Below are 18,582 nucleotides of genomic sequence, written 5' to 3'. Positions count from 1 at the left end.
TAACCCCTTCAGTGCCCATGACGAGCTGGACTCGTCATGGGCTGCGGTGGCGCTGTGCCCATGACGAGTCCAGCTCGTCATGAACTCCGCCCGCTAATGCAAAGCGCGGCACTGGGCGGGGAAAGGGGCGGGCATGCAAGGGGTTAAGCTAACTAGTAATCTACTGAGGGAAGTAACAATAAAGCTTTTTGAAAGAAAACACTGTTCATCTACTTTCGAAATAGCAGATAACCTTTCCACAATTCTAGTGAGAGGTGATTTAAAATCCCAGGTTTGCCTTTAAACATACATCTAACCTGAAGGACACCCTTGTACATACCAGACCTAGGACTAAGGAACCAGGGGGCATATTATCAATGGCCAGGGATAATTATCGCTGGCCGTACATAGTGATAGAAATATTATCGCCGGCTATCGCTGAATATTATCACCATGATAACGCTATATTTACAACGCATAGCGCTATGGCGATAATATTTCAGCGATAGCGGTATTTTCAATGGAACATCGCTGGTTTTCCAGCGATGTTCCATTGAAAACAGCGATAACATTGCTGATACGACCCTGTGGTCCTATCAGCATAATCCATCTCCCATTAAAAGTATGCCTTAGTCAGGAATTTAACAGACGATTCCTGAGTTTAAGGCTGAGGTAGCGCGATTGTTTTTATCGCTGCACCTCCTTGTTAATATCGCGAAGCTGCCTTCACGATATTAACATGTGTTGTTTTCACAGCCACGCCTTCTTTGCATCTAATTAGCGATGCGAGGCGAGGCTGTGAAAAAACGTGCTCTACATCAAAGAAACACGCGCTAGCGTGTCCTTGATGATATTGCGATATAATTATCACCGCTTTTTGCCCAAAAAATGGACGCTAAAGCGGCGATAATTATATCGCCAGACCTTGCTAATATGCCCCCAGACGCCCAGAGGACGTTATGGGATTTACCACCGGTTACTGGTCATTATGCCTGTGGGGGTTGTTCTGTCTGTGACCAGACAAATGTCTTTAAGGAGATTCAACTGTCTGACACTTTTATATGGCAACTCAAGAGGCACACAAGTTACAATACAGCCAGATGTATATACCTCTTAGCATGTCCCTGTGATAAAAAATACATAGGGATGACGATGAGACAGATCAAGCTACGAATAACTGAACACAAAAGTAACGTGAGATGTATGAAAACAACAACGAAGCTATACACACACTGCAGGGAGCTCAACCATAAGGCAGAAACCTTAAAATGGATGGTTCTGGAGTCGCACCCCAGGATTACACACCAAGCGCTCTTTAGGATTGAGCAGAGATGGGTGCACCGCCTGTCTACTGACACATGCGGCCTCAATGATAACATACCTTGGGCTGCCTTGACAAATAAATAGTTGATGTTTAGGGGCTCTATTTAGTCACCTCTGACAACAGTGGCCACTTGCGTTAACACCATCCATTGTTCCTAGGTTCTCTATCTCACTGATGGTCTGAATAGAGATTGCTCACCTGGGGATAACCTAGACGACAGCACCAAGTTTTTTACACAACCTTATACCATGGTGATTGTCATAACACGTTTCCGCCCTGTGTGTGACTTTGGTTACTACTCCTCGTGTAGTCATTTTTTGATCCTAAGCATTTTTTGATCCTATGCGATTTGATCTTACTTTCACTAACCCTTTGGGCTGTTCGAGTTTTTTTAGTTATATCCGCCAGGAAGATACTTATTCTTCTCTCAGACACCGGCTTGGTGGCTTAACTGACTGCTATTGAGTTCCTGCGAAGCTTCATCGCCTCTTACCACGCTCTCCCAAACACACTCCAATCTGGCCGACTTGGTTCTGGGGCCGCCACCCATTGTGCGCTGCCTCCACGCCGTGTGCACCACGTGACCCGACGCAAGGCCACGCTAGAATCAAACCACCTGACAAGGCGGCATTACCAGTACAGCGGTGTATTTAAACCCTACCCAGCCGACTTCTCTCCGCTTCGGTTTCTCGGCTTGGTGCAGGGGTAGACTACCGGCGCGTGTCCTAATACGGACAGGTGAGTGCAACGGCGGGGCTCCAGCCTGTGCCGGGGTGTTTGTGTTTTTTGCGAGGCAGAGTGCTGTCTATACTTTGTGTGTCCCTACCTCTGAGGGTCACCGGGCTCGTTAGTCGCGCCTCCACCGGACGCCCGTATGAGTGTACTCGAGTCCGGGTGTTGGTTGATGTGATTGGCGGTTGTGGTGGGATTATCTGACCGCACACCGAGGCATCCCCGCTCGGTAGGGTCGCTTATTGCTCCACCCATTTCCTGTCCAATGACAACCCAGCGACCGGGGTATATTGGGCTCTCTGATGGGATCAGTGGGCTCAACACTTATTGAGCTAAGGTGGGGCCAGACTACCAGCACGTAACCTCCCTGAGTAGGGATCCCATTGCCCCTCAAGCTGCTGCAGGGGGCACTGCGGCCCTTGGTCAACTATGCGATGTTTTATTCCCTTACATACAGGACATCCACAACTGAGGTGTCATCTGCTGAGAACACCGTTGAAGCCAGCGGTTTCACCTAGTTGGGTGAGGCATTTTACAAGATACTAGTCTCAGTTTTCTATGAGTTTTCTCCCAGTCATACATTGTTTTTAATTCTAATCTTTATACCCACTTGTTATGAAGAGCACTCACCTCTTCCTCGTATGCACTTGTTTGATGGACCATGTTTTGTGGGGCTGTAATGATGACTTTGCTTACCATTTCCTTATATTTTTGCTTGTTTCATCCCTGTCTAGGTTTTTCACTAGATTTGGCGGGACCACGTGCTCGCACACAAGAATAGTGGTAGGTAGGAACTCTTCCACCAGACCACTATGTGTTGATAGTTTCTAGGTACTGATGAAATCCACAGTATCAATTTGAACACACTGCGTGAAACATGTCGACCATAAGTTTAGAGTAGAGCATTGCTCCCCTGGACCATTGAGCCAGCGAGCAGCCTCTCTTGTATTTTTATAAGGTGGATTACCACTCCATTAAACTTTTCTGTGGACTATACAACCTTTTTTAACCCACTCACTCACATCTACACTTATCCCTAGGGCCCTCACACCCATGGCACCATACGGCAGGAACAGAAGATCTCCGCTAAATAGCCCCTTTATGGGAGCCCGTCGGGTATTGCACCGCCAACCCGACGAGGAGCGAGTCCAAATGATGAAGCAAGACACCTAGCTTGCTGGGTGTGTGAGGACTCTAGTTCTGAAAAGGAATATTCCCTGTCTTTTTGTCTCCACTCATGTTGGTTCATACTCTCCCTCTATGGGGAACTGCGTACTCTCCTTTGTTCCACAGTATTTGGGCATGTACGCTGGACCCCGTAAAACAGTCCTCTCAGTCCCTCTCTTTGTTTAAGATTTAAAATCTGACCCATGTTGTCATTGAGACCAACTTCACTCCCATGCTTTGTCAGACTTTGAATTCAGTAATTTACAATGCATTCTAGAAAGTAGTATTCTTGGCCTATCAACAGGGAGCGTAGTACTATCGGTGAAGTTTGCCAATACCGATTGATATTCCCACACCTGTATCTGGTCACTAAGAGTTGTGCAGCTAGAATTGCAAGTAAACATACAGGAATCCATATTTCCATTCAGGTTATCACACTTTGCCCATTTTCAGGCAAAATTTCATCTGGACATTTTGCCAGCTTCTAGCAGGGAAATGCCAGAGTGAAAGGCTCTTGTCCGTTACTGTGTCACTGGGCTTATAAACAGGATTTAGCCTCTTATCCTAGTTACTGGCTGAATCAGGAATACCAGTCAATTTGTGATCAACCCCATACACACTAATACTGTGTGAGTCTTTAGTTTGGTACCTGTGACCATGGTCTCACAAGTCCTGGTGATCAATGCATCCTCTGCTTCACAATCAAAGTGCAGATGAATTTCAGAACCAGGTTGATATGATCTCCTTGCACACTGAAAGCCTAAAGTAGGATGGCCTACCCTAGGAGACAGTCAGAACCGCCTCTTATCAGGAAGACTAAACTCAGGTGTCTCTGTCCTTCATCTCAAGGGTGGTACAATTAGATCTTGCTCCTAAAGTTTTGCAATGTGGCATTCCTCATAAATAGGGCCAGGGAAAGCAAGCTCATGCACAGGGGCATAAACCAGGCTCCTGCAGCCCCTTCAGCACAAGGGTCTCCCAGCCCTGCAGGGGGTCCCCTTCCCTTCAAGGAGAGGCCCCATTCAGCACAAGACCATTTTATGTCTATGAAATATTGGCATCATTGGCCCCCCCACATTTTGCAGTTGGCCGTCATCATTTTGTGTTACGTTACTGCACATGCCATAAATGTAATGAACAGTATGGACCCAATTCGCAAAGGCAATCTGAAACAAAAGTCAAACTTTACGACTTTTGGTATTCACGGAGGTCATTTATGAGTCGTATCTGTTTAGATCTCCCTTCAGTGTTGCCTGTATTATCAACAGTACAGTCAAAACTGAGGGGAGCGAAATTGTGGACTGCATGTACCATGAGGCAAAGGAGAAAACTTTTCTGGGATATGATGCAGTGTCCGGCCACTCCCTTTTCTCTGCCCAAACTGATTTTCACGACCTCCTCTACCATTCAGCACACATTCCTAATGTTCTTTGTTGTAAAAATTCCATTCCAACCCATTGATTACACTTCATCTGCCCAAGCCGGAGAGTACGGCCTGAGCCGGAGAGTACGGTCTGGGTGCGGAGAGTACGTCCCAAGCCGGAGATTCCGGCCTGACTGCAGATGTAAAGATATGACTCATAAATGACCTCTGTGAATACTAAAAGTCATCAAGTGAGACTTTTGTGTCAGATTGCCTTTGTGAATCGGGCCCTATATATTTAGGGAAGTAACATCTAAAAACACTAAGCAGCTTCCACTTATATCTAGGGAGTCCTGTGTACACAGTTGTATATCTCAGCATGACATCTATGTACACCTTCACATACAGATGATCATAACTTCTTTGTGAATCAGATCCCTGGTTTATGTTACTGTCCATTTTGGAAACCATTGTATGTTCCAATATGACAACCTTATTGTGGGCCATTTTTAGGTCTTTCCAGAGACAAGTTTCTCTGTCTCGCCATCCTTATAGGTCCCAAAAAAATCACAATAAATGTATATGTACATACAATGGATCTCGGTCAGGGCTCTCCAACCATTGGTCTATACAAGTGTTTTTCATATTTTGTTCCACCCACCACTGCATAGCAAGAAGGGGCAATGGGTCAGCATTCTTCATCCATTGGTCTGTTCAAGCGTCACTCACATTTTACTTCTTCTCACCACAGTATGCAGCATGGGGCAGTGGGTCATATTTCTTGTTTCATTGGCTCTCTTTCACTGTGAGTGACGGTATTTTACCTTATCAGATGTGCACAGCCGCCTGAAAATAAGTGCACTTCAGTGCCATGGCTGGTGTGCCTGAGCTGCAGGGCCAGTCCATTATTTTCATATTTATTATAGGTTTGTCATTTATTTGGCATACTGTGTATGTTTACAGGAAAAAGATAATTTAAATAACACAGTGCACGCCTGCCAAGGCTAAACCTATTGGCTTTCCCAATGCTTGCACTGCTATTTCTTTCCTTATCCCTTTCTGTTTTCCTTCTCTTCTTTTCCTTCCTTTACTGCTGCCTTTTGATAGCATACTTGGTTTGTTGCTTTAATTGCATTTTACAAACTTCAATCACAATTCAGATTTTGCACGATCTCGTTGGACATTCACTAGATTGTCTTTTTACTTAACCAAAATAAAATTTAAAATTTACACAGTATGCAGTAGACCATGCTTCTCTTCTCTTTGAGTATCAGTCATTGTTACACTTGACCTTTCCTTTCAGAAGCCTGTGAAGTGTCTTCTGCAATGAAGGCAGTGAAAAAATCATCCATCTTATTAAGTATGTAATTTAACTTAATTGTCCAGATCATTAATGATGCTCCAAGTGTGATCCACAGCTACGGCATCCATTTACCAGCAAAACATCATGAAATGCCAATTTATGCATTTACTCAAGTTTCGTTTTACTTTAATTACGCATTATATGGACATATTTGCATCTATATAAATAAGTTCATATGTCTAGATGTAAAGGCTGACAAAGTATGAATGCTATGTTTTAATCATAAATACGTGTACACCTGCAACATGATAAAATACGAGTATACAAGTGCCAGTGTAAAGATTGTCAGTGCCATATGCATCTAAGGCAAGAGCACATATATTTGCAGGAAAACAGTATGTTTTATTGGCAGTAGATGGAAACACGACAGATTTCATCCTGAGCTACGTTCTTACTGCCCACTAAATTTTTTAAAATCCACCTTCCCCCTTCATTTTCCAAAATCTCCATCTAGAAATACGAGATCTAACAGCGCCATTTATTTCGCAATAATGTGCTCTTTTTCTTATAGAAACCGTCTATATTTAAGGCTATTTAATCCAATCTGGTTCACTCTTATGATCATAGAGGGGCTGCAGTAAGGCCGGGGCCACTATTGCCCATAATGCTGCCCCGGGACACACGCAAGATCAAAGTCATCATTGCAGGGATGAGCAATAGATAATATTCCTTAGAGCAGTCTCTTCTTTAAAATGTTTGCACATATTCTAGGTAAAGCAAAATGAATTGGTAGTATTAGTGTTTTCAGCAGCACACTTGCTCAGGTGCCCACTTCCGGTCCTCCAGTTACTCAGATGCCCATTTCCGGTCCACCAGCCGCCCTTGAAAGGCTTCTATAGCCATTTGAATGGGGCGCCCCCACAACTTTTAATTACGTATACCGACAAATCGCTGGCTCACACACACCACTGCCACCAAAATACCACTGAAGCCCACCCAAAACCCCTGAGTAACACCTCCTTTGCCACATCAACTACCACCTGCGGTGCATGACATTTGAAGAAGATCATTGTATTTCTAAGTCTCCTCCTGTCTTCCCTCTCTTTCACCCTTTCCTCTCATTCTTTCCACTTTTTCTGTCTCCCCCAAAAACCCTTAGCCACGATTTTGAGTAGTCTTCAGGACTACATAAACTACTTCACAAGGAATTAACATAACATAACAATATCACATAACATAACGTAACATAACGTTGCATAACATAACATATAATGTAAAACAGCGCAACATCTAACCGAAAATAACAAAAAGCAGAACATAACATAACTGCACTACTTGTAACATAACATAAAATAAATATAACATGTAAGATAAAATAACAAAGCAACATGACTGCATTACACACACAATATGAATAAAATTGCATAACATTTAGCATAAAATATTAACACAATACAACATAACTCGGGGTGTTCGAAATTTGCTGTAGTTACCTTCCCTTACTTACACGAAATTTCAGAAAACGTATATGTAATTACACTGAATGTAAATTCAGCATTTGGCACTAAACTTTAGCACGAAATGCTAACTAATATCAGTTTGATTATCATGTCCATTTTGGATGCAAGTACACACTAAAAATAGCACGAAAAACACAAGCACTGCAAACAGCAGCTGCTCATGTTTTGATCATTTGTGCTTGTTCCTGTGCTCGCCTGCTAATTCCTTGCCATGAACAGCGTGTAAGTACACAACAATGTGTAATAGCATAATATCAGGAATTTTGCATAACAAGTGTAAAGCAATATTACTGAAATTATGCATGCCGGAAATGTCGTCCGATGCCTAAACATAACATAACATCATAGCATAGAATTGGGTGTCCAATCCAGCTGGACATGTCAGTCCACTTTGTCCTTAAAATCGGTGGGCTTCATTTATGTGTTTTTTGCCGTAGGGCAGTGCAGCAGGCCTTGCTCCGTATCTATTAGATACAGCACATTCCTGTCCTTTTCGCCTGCGCCTGTGCACAATGGGCTGCCATGCTCCAATACAGGCACCTTTGCACCATGGTGCAAGGTGCCTGTGTTTCCTGGATGATTATTTTTGCGCAAGAAGGGAAACCTTCCTGCACAAAAACAAACACAAGAGGCTTTTTCCTCTTTCTATGTGTGCTGCAGGATGCAGCACACATAGAAAGAGGAAAAGCAAGAAGAAATAAAGATATTTCTCCTCATTCTGCCTCCCTCACGCTTCCTCCGGGGAGGGGTAAGTTTTTGGCTCTGCCTCAGACTTACGATTTTTCATAAATCTTTGGCAGTGTCAAAAAGTCATGGATGTTGCAGGGAACACTCCCAGCAACACCCATGAAACGCCCCTTTCACACAGTTTTCTGCGTGAAAGAGGAACATATTTATAATGCCATGAAAAGCCACATAACACAGCTTTATGTGGCCTCATAAATATGCCAGTGCCACATTGTGCTACCAGAACATCAAAAGAGTGGCGTTCCGGCAGTGCAATAGTGCCGGTAGGGCCTCATAGATGAGACCCTCTAGGCTGGGATAAGTGTTGGGTGGTAAGAGATCTTCCAGTGAATTCAGAAAAAGTTCAAAATCTGGAGGTGAATCAAAAGATGGAAAATCATCATTGCACACCACCACTGCAAATAAGAACATTTTAGATTGTCACCCACCTCTGAAAAAACTGAGCTTCTCGACATTTAATTAGCACAGTTTGTCACATTCCCTGTATTTTGCCAAAATGTTGCTGTCCAAATACCAACCTATTTAAATATTGTGACCATGGTAACCCAAACCATCATCACTAAAGAGCTAATAATAGTACATCTGCGTTTACTTTGGTGATATTTCCAAGATTTGATATTATGTTTCCAACATATCTGAAAGCTGATGTGTCAGGAGTTGATGTTATGACATACAAATCATGCACTGTGTCTTCATTTGGGGATCCCGCAGACTTAGAGCAGAAGGTAAGCAAGGAACAATCCAAGGTGGTGAGCTTTGATGTTGGAAAGATTAGTATGCATGTAGGGTGACCAGGCGTCACGGATTTGCCCGGACAGTCCAGGGTTATCACCGGCTGTCCCTGCAGATTTCTGCAATTTTGGCTCATGTCCTGGTTTTTAGAGGGGGTCGGCTTAAACCAGTGAGAGGCACTTATTGGGCGTTCTAAAGTTGTGTTAGTAAGCAGCTGCTATAAGCAAGCAATTTATTTAACAGATATGATGCTGGTTTTACAAATTACATTTTATGTATTTTCTTAGTGCTTCTTCTGTGTTCCTATGGTTGATAAGAGTTGTCATTCTGTGCAGCACCGTTGATGTAATATTGTAGTCCTTCTTCTATTTCTGCAAAATCTCCATGTTTTTGGTTCTTAAGATGTTGTCATCCTTTATGCATGGCAAAATAATTCTATAGTGACGCGCTCTTCTCCAAACCGAACAGATTGTTCTACCCTACATAGAGCTGAGCCCCGATCCGTGATGTATCTTCTGAGTTTCACATCATTAAATCCACAGGCGTAATAACAAAACTGCCTTGCGCAGGAACACGAGTGACAGGGCGGAAGTGGTGTCTATAAATAATGAAGCGATGGAAGGCGAGGTGGGAACCGCGAGGAAGGCGTGAAGGCGGTGACACCTCGGTGTTTGTTGTGCATGTTGTTAAGTCTGTGACAAAAGACAAAGGGATAAAGAGCACAGAAGTCAAATAAGCAGTGAATGAGTGTCATTCTGGCCATGATAAGGCAGAAGAGGATGACCTGAAATCGTGTGCGCATCATCCGGGTGGCAGGTTCTGCCGAGGCCAGCAGTACAAATGATCAACTAGCAGCCTGCCACCGAGTCTGTGCTGCTACGGGGATCAGCACAGATAGTTGACAAGCCTGCGTCGAACGATGTTTCCAGAAGACTCCCGCCAGAAGATGACAGGCTTTAAAAAGACAAGATTTTGAGGCATGACAACATCATCGAGGAGAAATCGAGTTTGACAAGATGGAGGCGCTTGCTCGGTCCAGGATTGTTCGTGTTCCTTCTGCGGGCGCTGTCTGCGGGGCTATATATAAACATGTTGCTCCTGCTCCCAGCAGGCTGAGATGTGGGTTTGTGGCAAGAAAGACCAAACCATGGGGCTTTCAGAAAGGTCCTGGCATATTATTATTAAATACAAATTGGAAGTAGCTGGATTCAGGCATGAAACGATTTTCTGTTATTCAAGATGGTGAAGATTGCCATGTTAAGGAAGACCCGGTGTTTGGTCTCTCATTAGTACCCCCAGGGGCACCCCGCTTTCCCCCCTCCCCCAAATTAGGATACCCAATGAAAACACAAGAAACAGTTGTAAGTGGGTAACAAATGCTGCAGGTTTATTACATAATTCCAGTATATGTAATAGGTGGGTTATCTTACGGGCGATCCAAGGGCAGGTGGCCATCTACTTCACCTGCCCGCCTGATGAGCCGGGCAGCACGGGAACGACCCGCAAGTGCTGCCCCCCAAGTGATTCTTTTTTACGATCACGTGCCGTTGAAATTCTACTCACACCCTCCCTCTCGGGGCGGAGCGTCGCATAGCAAGCCCCCGGTTGTTCAGGCCCACAACCGCCCGCAGGCCTAGCGGGGCGCTGACCGGCTTCCGGGACCTCTCTGGAGGCTCCTCGTTTTGGCTCAGGCACCACGTGGTGCCGCGCAGAGGTACCCTTTGTACCGGCCTGCTTCCAGATCGCCCTGTAACTCCGCCTGCAACGAAAAGGAAAACATTACAACGCTCAGAAAACCCCCCCCCCAACCACGCCTACGCCGGGTAAGCGGTAGGGAGGGAAAAGGCGAGGTGGGCGTCAAAAGAGGTCGCCAGTGAGGGTGGGGGAAGGCTAAATAGCCTCCCCCTCACACCTGGGCCCGGAAGTGACGCGCATTGCGCGTCACTTCCGGCCCTGACACGGAGGGGGGCACCAGTCTGTGTCCCTGCCCCCCCCCGAAGGAGGGAGTGGGGAGGGGTGACCGGGGCCCCGGGGCCACTAAGGCGCCGACCGCCGAGTGGCCCCCTGCGGGGGCCGCGGTCAGCGGCATAGTACCCCCAGGGGCACCCCGCTTTCCCCCCTCCCCCAAATTAGGATACCCAATGAAAACACAAGAAACTGTTGTAAGTGGGTAACAAATGCTGCAGGTTTATTACATAATTCCAGTATATGTAATAGGTGGGTTATCTTACGGGCGATCCAAGGGCAGGTGGCCATCTACTTCACCTGCCCGCCTGATGAGCCGGGCAGCACGGGAACGACCCGCAAGTGCTGCCCCCCAAGTGATTCTTTTTTACGATCACGTGCCGTTGAAATTCTAGTCACACCCCCCCTCTCGGGGCGGAGCGTCGCATAGCAAGCCCCCGGTTGTTCAGGCCCACAACCGCCCGCAGGCCTAGCGGGGCGCCGACCGGCTTCCGGGACCTCTCTGGAGGCTCCTCGTTTTGGCTCAGGCACCACGTGGTGCCGCGCAGAGGTACCCTTTGTACCGGCCTGCTTCCAGATCGCCCTGTAACTCCGCCACAGCCCTGGAGGTGGCTAACCGTCGCAGCCAGGGCCCCCCACCAACCCGCTATAGTCTTACCTGCACCTCTCCTATCTAGGGCTTCCTGCAACTAGCTGCAAGGGAACCATCCCTGCAGACAGAAGAGTTTGACATTCTGCCACCTCATGACAGTTTGACAGTGCTCGCGGGACTCGAACCCTTGTCCTGTGAGACCATTACAACCGTAGGCACAAGACTTATTGAGCTATGGCTCCTGGTTAAAGAAGAGTTGGAAATGTTGCCAACTTATGACACTTTGACAGCGTTTGCGGGACTCGAACCCAAGACTTACCATTGAGCCATAGCTCCTGGTGTTGTAGATGGCCCCATCTAAGCCCCCAAGGCCCGAGACGCTATCCTAATCGGAATAGGGTCTGCTGAAATAAAGGACCCGTTGGGCCTGGGGAGATGTGCCAAGAACTATTCGCCCCCCAGGCGGGCAGGTTACCCTCTTCACAATTCTGGGCCTGCCCTCTTAGGCTATGAAGGCGAGAGGGGGTTCACTTAACCTTTGGCCAGCCCCCTCTGATTGCTAAACCTGGAGCACAGGAGTGCTCCTAGCTGCCAGCGCGTGACCGTGGGCAAGGGGCGACTCCTGCCCCTGCCCACCATCCCCTATTCCTTATGGGAATTATGCCCCTACAGATCCCTCAGTGATGTAACCCCCTAGGTATACCAGCTTCGGGAATCTGTCTCGCTTAACATTGCGCGCCGTCAGTAAAGTTCAAGCATTGAGGATTGACTAAGTCCTACTACGCCCCTCCCATCATGCTCCTCAGAAGGAGGGTGGCGGGGGGGCCCCCCACCGCAAACCCAGAGCATCCCCAGCGGTGCCAAATTCCTGCTCCGTTGAAGTGGAGATTTAGTGCACCCTGGGCGTGTCAAATGTACTATTGACATACTGTCCCCTTGCGATTGCCCCGCCGACACCCCAATTACTGGGACAGCAGCACCGTATGTTTGCTGGCAGCGCCCCTGGCGCGGTAACGTGTCCGTAAACCCGGATCCCAGTCTCCCGCAACTGTGGTACGCGACCAGGGAATCCGGTGGGGGATAACCCCCAACCGCAATGGTCCTCTAGACATTAAGAAAAGCCCTATTTTCCCTGGGCCCAGCTGTGAGGCCCGAGGCCCGCCTATGGAGCCTATTTACTTGTTTTGCTACTCTGCCCCTTTATGGGTAGGCCTCAGAATTAGGGCAACGCGCGTGCTCCCAGGGCACGGTGCTCCCAGAAAGCAGATGTCCTATACCCACACGCTGATACTTTCATCTGTTGCTACCTGCCCACGGCTGGAAGCTTCCCAGGAACCGTAGACTTCGTGGGCCCACCTAAAATGATCCCATCGACTGGAGGGAACCCAGTGGTGGCAGGACCTGCATGGTACTCCATCCCCGCGTAGCTAACGCTTATTTGTGACGCCCGAGCAGGAGATGCCCCCTTAGTCTCAGGTTCCACCCCTAAAGGGTAACCTCGGGGGCGGACAAGTCTGTGTGAACCAACCGGAAACTTTGGTGCAAATACCGGCCCTATTCTGAATGTTGCGAATGCTGCATGGTCCATAATGCCCTGACGCCATGAGGCTCTACGTGGTGTTTACCAAACTTTTTGAACGACCGCACCCTTGCTATATAACTACTATATCACCCACAAGCCGCTCTGGCTAAAGCGCGGGTGGAAGGTCTTCACTGAAGCAACCCGAATCTGTCTTTGGTTGCAGTGGTCCAAGACACCGAACAACCACGGGTTAAAATTTGCTCGCGAGCGGCGCACCCGCAACCCCCTGGTCAATCACGCCGGTAACCTATGTGGTGCTAAGTCAGTGCGTCCCCGTATTCAATGCGATTGGGGCACTGAGCTACACCCATATCTACACCCATCTAGTGGCTCAAACCAGACTTCCTTTAACATTAGATAATAACTACCATTCTATCTCGGTTGCGTTGCCCTGCCCGACTAGGCACCCACCTGGGTGTCTAGGTTACAGTTAGTTATGTGTGGTTTCCCCCATACCAGTGCCACTATGAGTGACAGTTGAAGGCGGCCCACATAAGCATGTTGGCGGGGCAGAGTTGCGGGCATAAGCATACCTCTTATAGACTGTCGGCAGCGACCCGTGTTTAACTGTTACTAATATGGCAATGACCGTTCTACGTTAGGACTATCCCGACTCTGGTCCGTCCTACCCAAGGACTGATGCACTTGGGAGCGCGAGGCCGTAAGCAATGGGGGTGGGTGTCGAGACAACAACAACAATGACAAACGACCCAAGCCCCCTTTCAGCAAAAAGGTTGGAGACGAGCTACACGTGGTCACGTGTGGTCAGGATCGTACCGCGCGACCCTTGCTGTAATTAGCACTCTCATATTGCGCGAACTCGACCCGAATGGTATGGCAGCGCTGTGCATGAGCAACATATTTACACACATATTCGGGCACGGGAGTGAGATCATGAGCCGCCAGGTCCGTGACCCTCGGGAACCCAGGCATACCAGGTCCAGCAGCTCGCATACATATTCGGGCGCAGCGATATTCATTGATTTACCCAGCGTCGCAACCCAGCGTGAACTCGATCCGAAGGTAATGGCGCGCCGTTCATGAGTACCGTATATACATGCATCATCGGGCACGTGGATATTAAATTATCTGCCCAGAGTCACAGCGTGACCTGCCCGAAGGTGTTGGAGTGCAGTACATGAGCCCCGTATTCACATACCTATTCGGGCACGGTCGATTAGTGATTAGCTCAAACCGTAATGTGCGTGAAATTATTCGAGCGCCGGACACAAGCACCGACCGAATAACCCATTCGGGTGCAGGGGGTGTCGTAATGCCCGGAATCATCTAATGCGGGCGAATGTGGGCACAAGCAATTCTTGTGAATAACACGTGCACTTGTATCATGTGTCTGAATTATAGCAAGCCAGCACATACATGTTGCATATTGTATAGTGCGAACTCGACGCCAAAGGTATTGCACCGCTTTACATGAGCACTGTATTTACGTTACACATACAGGCACGGGGAGCGTGAGAGATTCGTACCATAGAACACGGACCCCGTTCCAGGTCACGCGAGCACCGCACCAGATTAACCCTTGAGGTGCGGGGGGGATTAGTAATACCCGTAATCGCATGATGTGAACAGTGCATGTACTGGTATCATGTATCTGCCTTATAGGAAGCCTGCAATTACATGATGCATATTTATATAGTGCGAACTCGACCGGAAGGCATTGGAGCACTTTACATGAGCACCGTATTTACATTACATCTTCACACGGGGGTGCTTAAGAAATTCGTACCATATTACCCGCTCCCCAAACTGGATCACGCGAGCACCGCACCAGATTTTCCATTGAGGTGCGGGGTGTTTATTAATGCCCGTAATCGCGTATGTGAACAATGCACGCACTTGTGTCATTTATCTGCCATATAGGAAGCCAGCACATACATGTTGCATATTTGTATGGCGCGAACTCGCCGCCAAAGGTATTGCACCACTTTACATGAGCACCGTATTTACGTTACACATACAGAGCACGCGAGCACCGCCCCAGATTAACCCTTGAGGTGCGGGGGGCCCAAAGCACAACTATGTGCTCAGCATACTGTGCGGGCCGACTTGTAATTTCGCTGTTTCTGACCTAGCTCCTAGCTGTATGATACGCGTAACATCATACCTACCACAAGTCCGCACTATTGGCTTCGTTCGTGACTCGCACAACTGTCCCCTTTACATCACGCGACAGTAGCGGGGGCGCTTCGCCCAGCTCAGCGTATGGAGCGATAGGCCACCACGTCAATCTACCGGCCCCAATATACGCGAGGCCAAACAACCAGTTTACGCGAAGCCTCTGTCGCTAACGCCACCGCGCGCCAAGGCAACTGAGCCTGGACGCGAGCACCGTACCACCTAACTCAGGTCAGGTGAGGGCGCATGTACTGGAGCGCTGGACGCCCGCTACATGCTACACATGCCTGCGCGGGGAACGACGAAGTTCCTTAAAACAGTAATACGCGCCAACGAGTAATGTCCTGAATCGCCTAATGCGCGCGCATATAGGCACGATCGAGATCTTGCGAACACTTGCCTGCACATGAGCTCATAGGCCTCCAGCAATCGTAGCTTGCATATTCATCTAGCGCCAACACGACCCGAAGGAATTGGCGCCAAATTCTTGTGGCCAAGCAATCTATGCATCGCGCATCTGCCCATGTAGGCAACCAACCAATACCTGTTGCCTACTATATAGCCCGAAATCGACCCGAGGTATTGAGCGCTTTGCATGAGCATCACAAGGCACTGGGAGCTCAGTACCGTATTAAATGTTCCAATACGAAATCGACCCGAGGTATTGGAGCGCTTTACATGAGCACCGTATTTACATCAGACAAGCAGGCACGGGGAGCGTGAGAGATTCGTACCATATAAAACGAACCCCGTGCCAAATCACGCGAATACCGCACCAGATTAACCGTTGAGGTGCGGGGGGTTTAGTAATGCCCGTAAGCGCGTGATGTGAATAATGCTTGTACTTGTTTCATTTATCTGGCTTATAGGAAGCCAGCAATTACATGTTGCATATTTATATAGCGCGAACTCGACCGGAAGGTATTGGAGGACTTAACATGAGCACCGTATTTACATTACGCATTCAGGCACGGGGTGATTAAGTGATTCGGCCAGAATCACAGGATGTGGACGCGACCCAAAATGATCGAACTCTGGTTACCAGCACCCAAATCAGCAGTCCAGCCGAGGCCCATCCCTTCCGCTTTCTACCTGACCTGCTCGTTCAAATCCCATGCTAACTGCACTTGGATCCCCATATATGTCACTTAAGGCCCTAAAGGCAGCCAGCAGTTGCAGCGTGCATATTTATGTAGCGCACTCTCAACCAGAAGGTATGGGCGCAAAATTCTCCTGCACCATGCTGTCCCTGCATCAAGCATCGGCCTTCTAGGCCGCCAGCCACTACATGCTGCCGGTTTACATAGCGCAAGACCAACCTGAAGGTCTTGGAGCGTTTTACATGAGCGCCGCATTTAAATCACACGGTCCGGCACTGGGTGCTTAGTACCGTGTCTCCTGCCCGACTGTCCCCGGTCCTGATCACCGTCCAACATACCCCCGGGACCCGGGGGGGCATATCCTAATCTTCGCATGCTCTACCGTCCCCGATCTCGCGAGCCCCGCCCCCGTGTGTAGCATAGCATGCCGCCTGTTGTATTTATATAGCGTGAACCCGACCCAAAGTTATTGGGGCGCTTTAACATAGCCCGTATTTACGTTACCCATTCAGGCACTATGCGGTTGAGAGAATTGCCCAGAATCGCAGCCCATCGGTTCAGAGGGCTAAGCCCTCCATACTCATACAACCGTGCCCGGTCCGGTACTTCCCATGAACCAACACAGGAAGACTGCCAGCCAAAGCAGAGACTTACTTTATATTCTAACGCTCTGCCGGCAGAGCCACATCGAGCATAGCAGGCCGCCGGTTCGAAAATCGAGCCGGGCGCGGTTCCCCCGGACCAGGGCACCGGGTGCACGACCCAGTGGTCAGCCGCCGGAGCACTGAAAGCACCCCAAACATACATCTATAATCCCAGGACTCCGAGGTTCGACCCCGGTTCCCGAAGCTCCAGAGACGGGCGCGGGTCCCCACGGACCAGCCGTGAGCACCAGGTGAGGCGGGGTGTCCGCGCAAAACCGCGCGTTAGGCCCCGAGACGCGAAAACACAAACCAGAATCGGAATTTGCGGACACGATGCGCGGTCCTTGTATACGTTATGCTTTTATGCATATTTTAATATAGCGCGAAATCGACCCGAAGGTATTGGAGCGCCTTACATAGCACCCCCTCCGCAAGGCGCATTGCCCGCTCTGAGAAGGTCGCGCCACCCCTCCCCAGCTGGTTAACCCCGCACAATCACGCCATAAAGCCCCGCAAGCCACTGCCCCAGCCGAAGCCGGTCACGCGGCCCCGCATCTAAGGAGGGGATGGCGAGTGGATCGCGACACACGCTGGTGACAGACCCGAGCGCCGAAGGGGGGGAGCACACCATTCGCGCACGAAGCAACGTCCCCAGCCATGCACCCACGCTGGGGAGGGAGGGGGGGCAGGGTCGCACACAACACCCAGGGCAAGCAAGAGCGGGGCCCCCAAACCGAGCACCCACGACCCCCACCACCCACGCTACTACCATCCAGGCCGGGGAGAAAGGAAAGCCGCGGCGGAATAATTTCCTGAACAACCCCACGAGCTTTGCTCCGAGCACGGCCCCCCCCCGCCCGTGGTACTCCGACCACAGGGCCCCGTCTCCTGGTACTGCCCAGGGACAGGGCCGGGGCGAGGGGGTCAAACCGGCAAACTCACCGCCAATTTATTCGAGCAGCTGACGGTCGACGATCAACGCGAGACGACCGATAAAAGGCGAGGTGGGCGACAAAAGAGGTCACCAGTGAGGGTGGGGGAAGGCTAAATAGCCTCCCCCTCACACCTGGGCCCGGAAGTGACGCGCATTGCGCGTCACTTCCGGCCCTGACACGGAGGGGGGCACCAGTCTGTGTCCCTGCCCCCCCCCCCGAAGGAGGGAGTGGGGAGGGGTGACCGGGGCCCCGGGGCCACTAAGGCGCCGACCGCCGAGTGGCCCCCTGCGGGGGCCGCGGTCAGCGGCAGTCACGTGAAACATGGTTAGTGACAGAGGCGCAACTAGAGCCAAATTTCGGGGGGGGCTGAGCAAAAATTTCGGGGGGGGCTGAACTTTAAGCAATAGGCAGAGTGGAGCTGCAGGGGCTCTTAGAAGGGGTGAAACAGCAGCGAGGCCTCATTAACATGCAAATGGTCTTTTAAAGACCTGTAAAGTGCTCGGGTGCGGCTGCTTTTTTGCCCGGGAAGGTGTCTCATCCCGGGCTGCCACACACGACGGGGGGGGGGCTGAAGCCCTTTGAGTCCAATGGGTGTTGCGCGCCTGGTTAGTGAGACATATGAAAGGATTCTACAACTGTCTATCCCAACTGTTTTGTTCAGATTTTATGTTACACCATTCAACCCCTGATTCCTCAACGTTCTGATGCACAGAATTCACAAAAAACCAAATACTAAAAAAAAGCTGCCTTTCATTGTGTGC

Source organism: Triturus cristatus, chromosome 11 (genome assembly GCF_964204655.1).
Source record: "Triturus cristatus chromosome 11, aTriCri1.1, whole genome shotgun sequence".
Classification (NCBI taxonomy): Eukaryota; Metazoa; Chordata; class Amphibia; order Caudata; family Salamandridae; genus Triturus; species Triturus cristatus.
The sequence above is the reverse complement of the archived record's forward strand: the minus strand, read 5'-3'. Positions refer to the sequence as shown.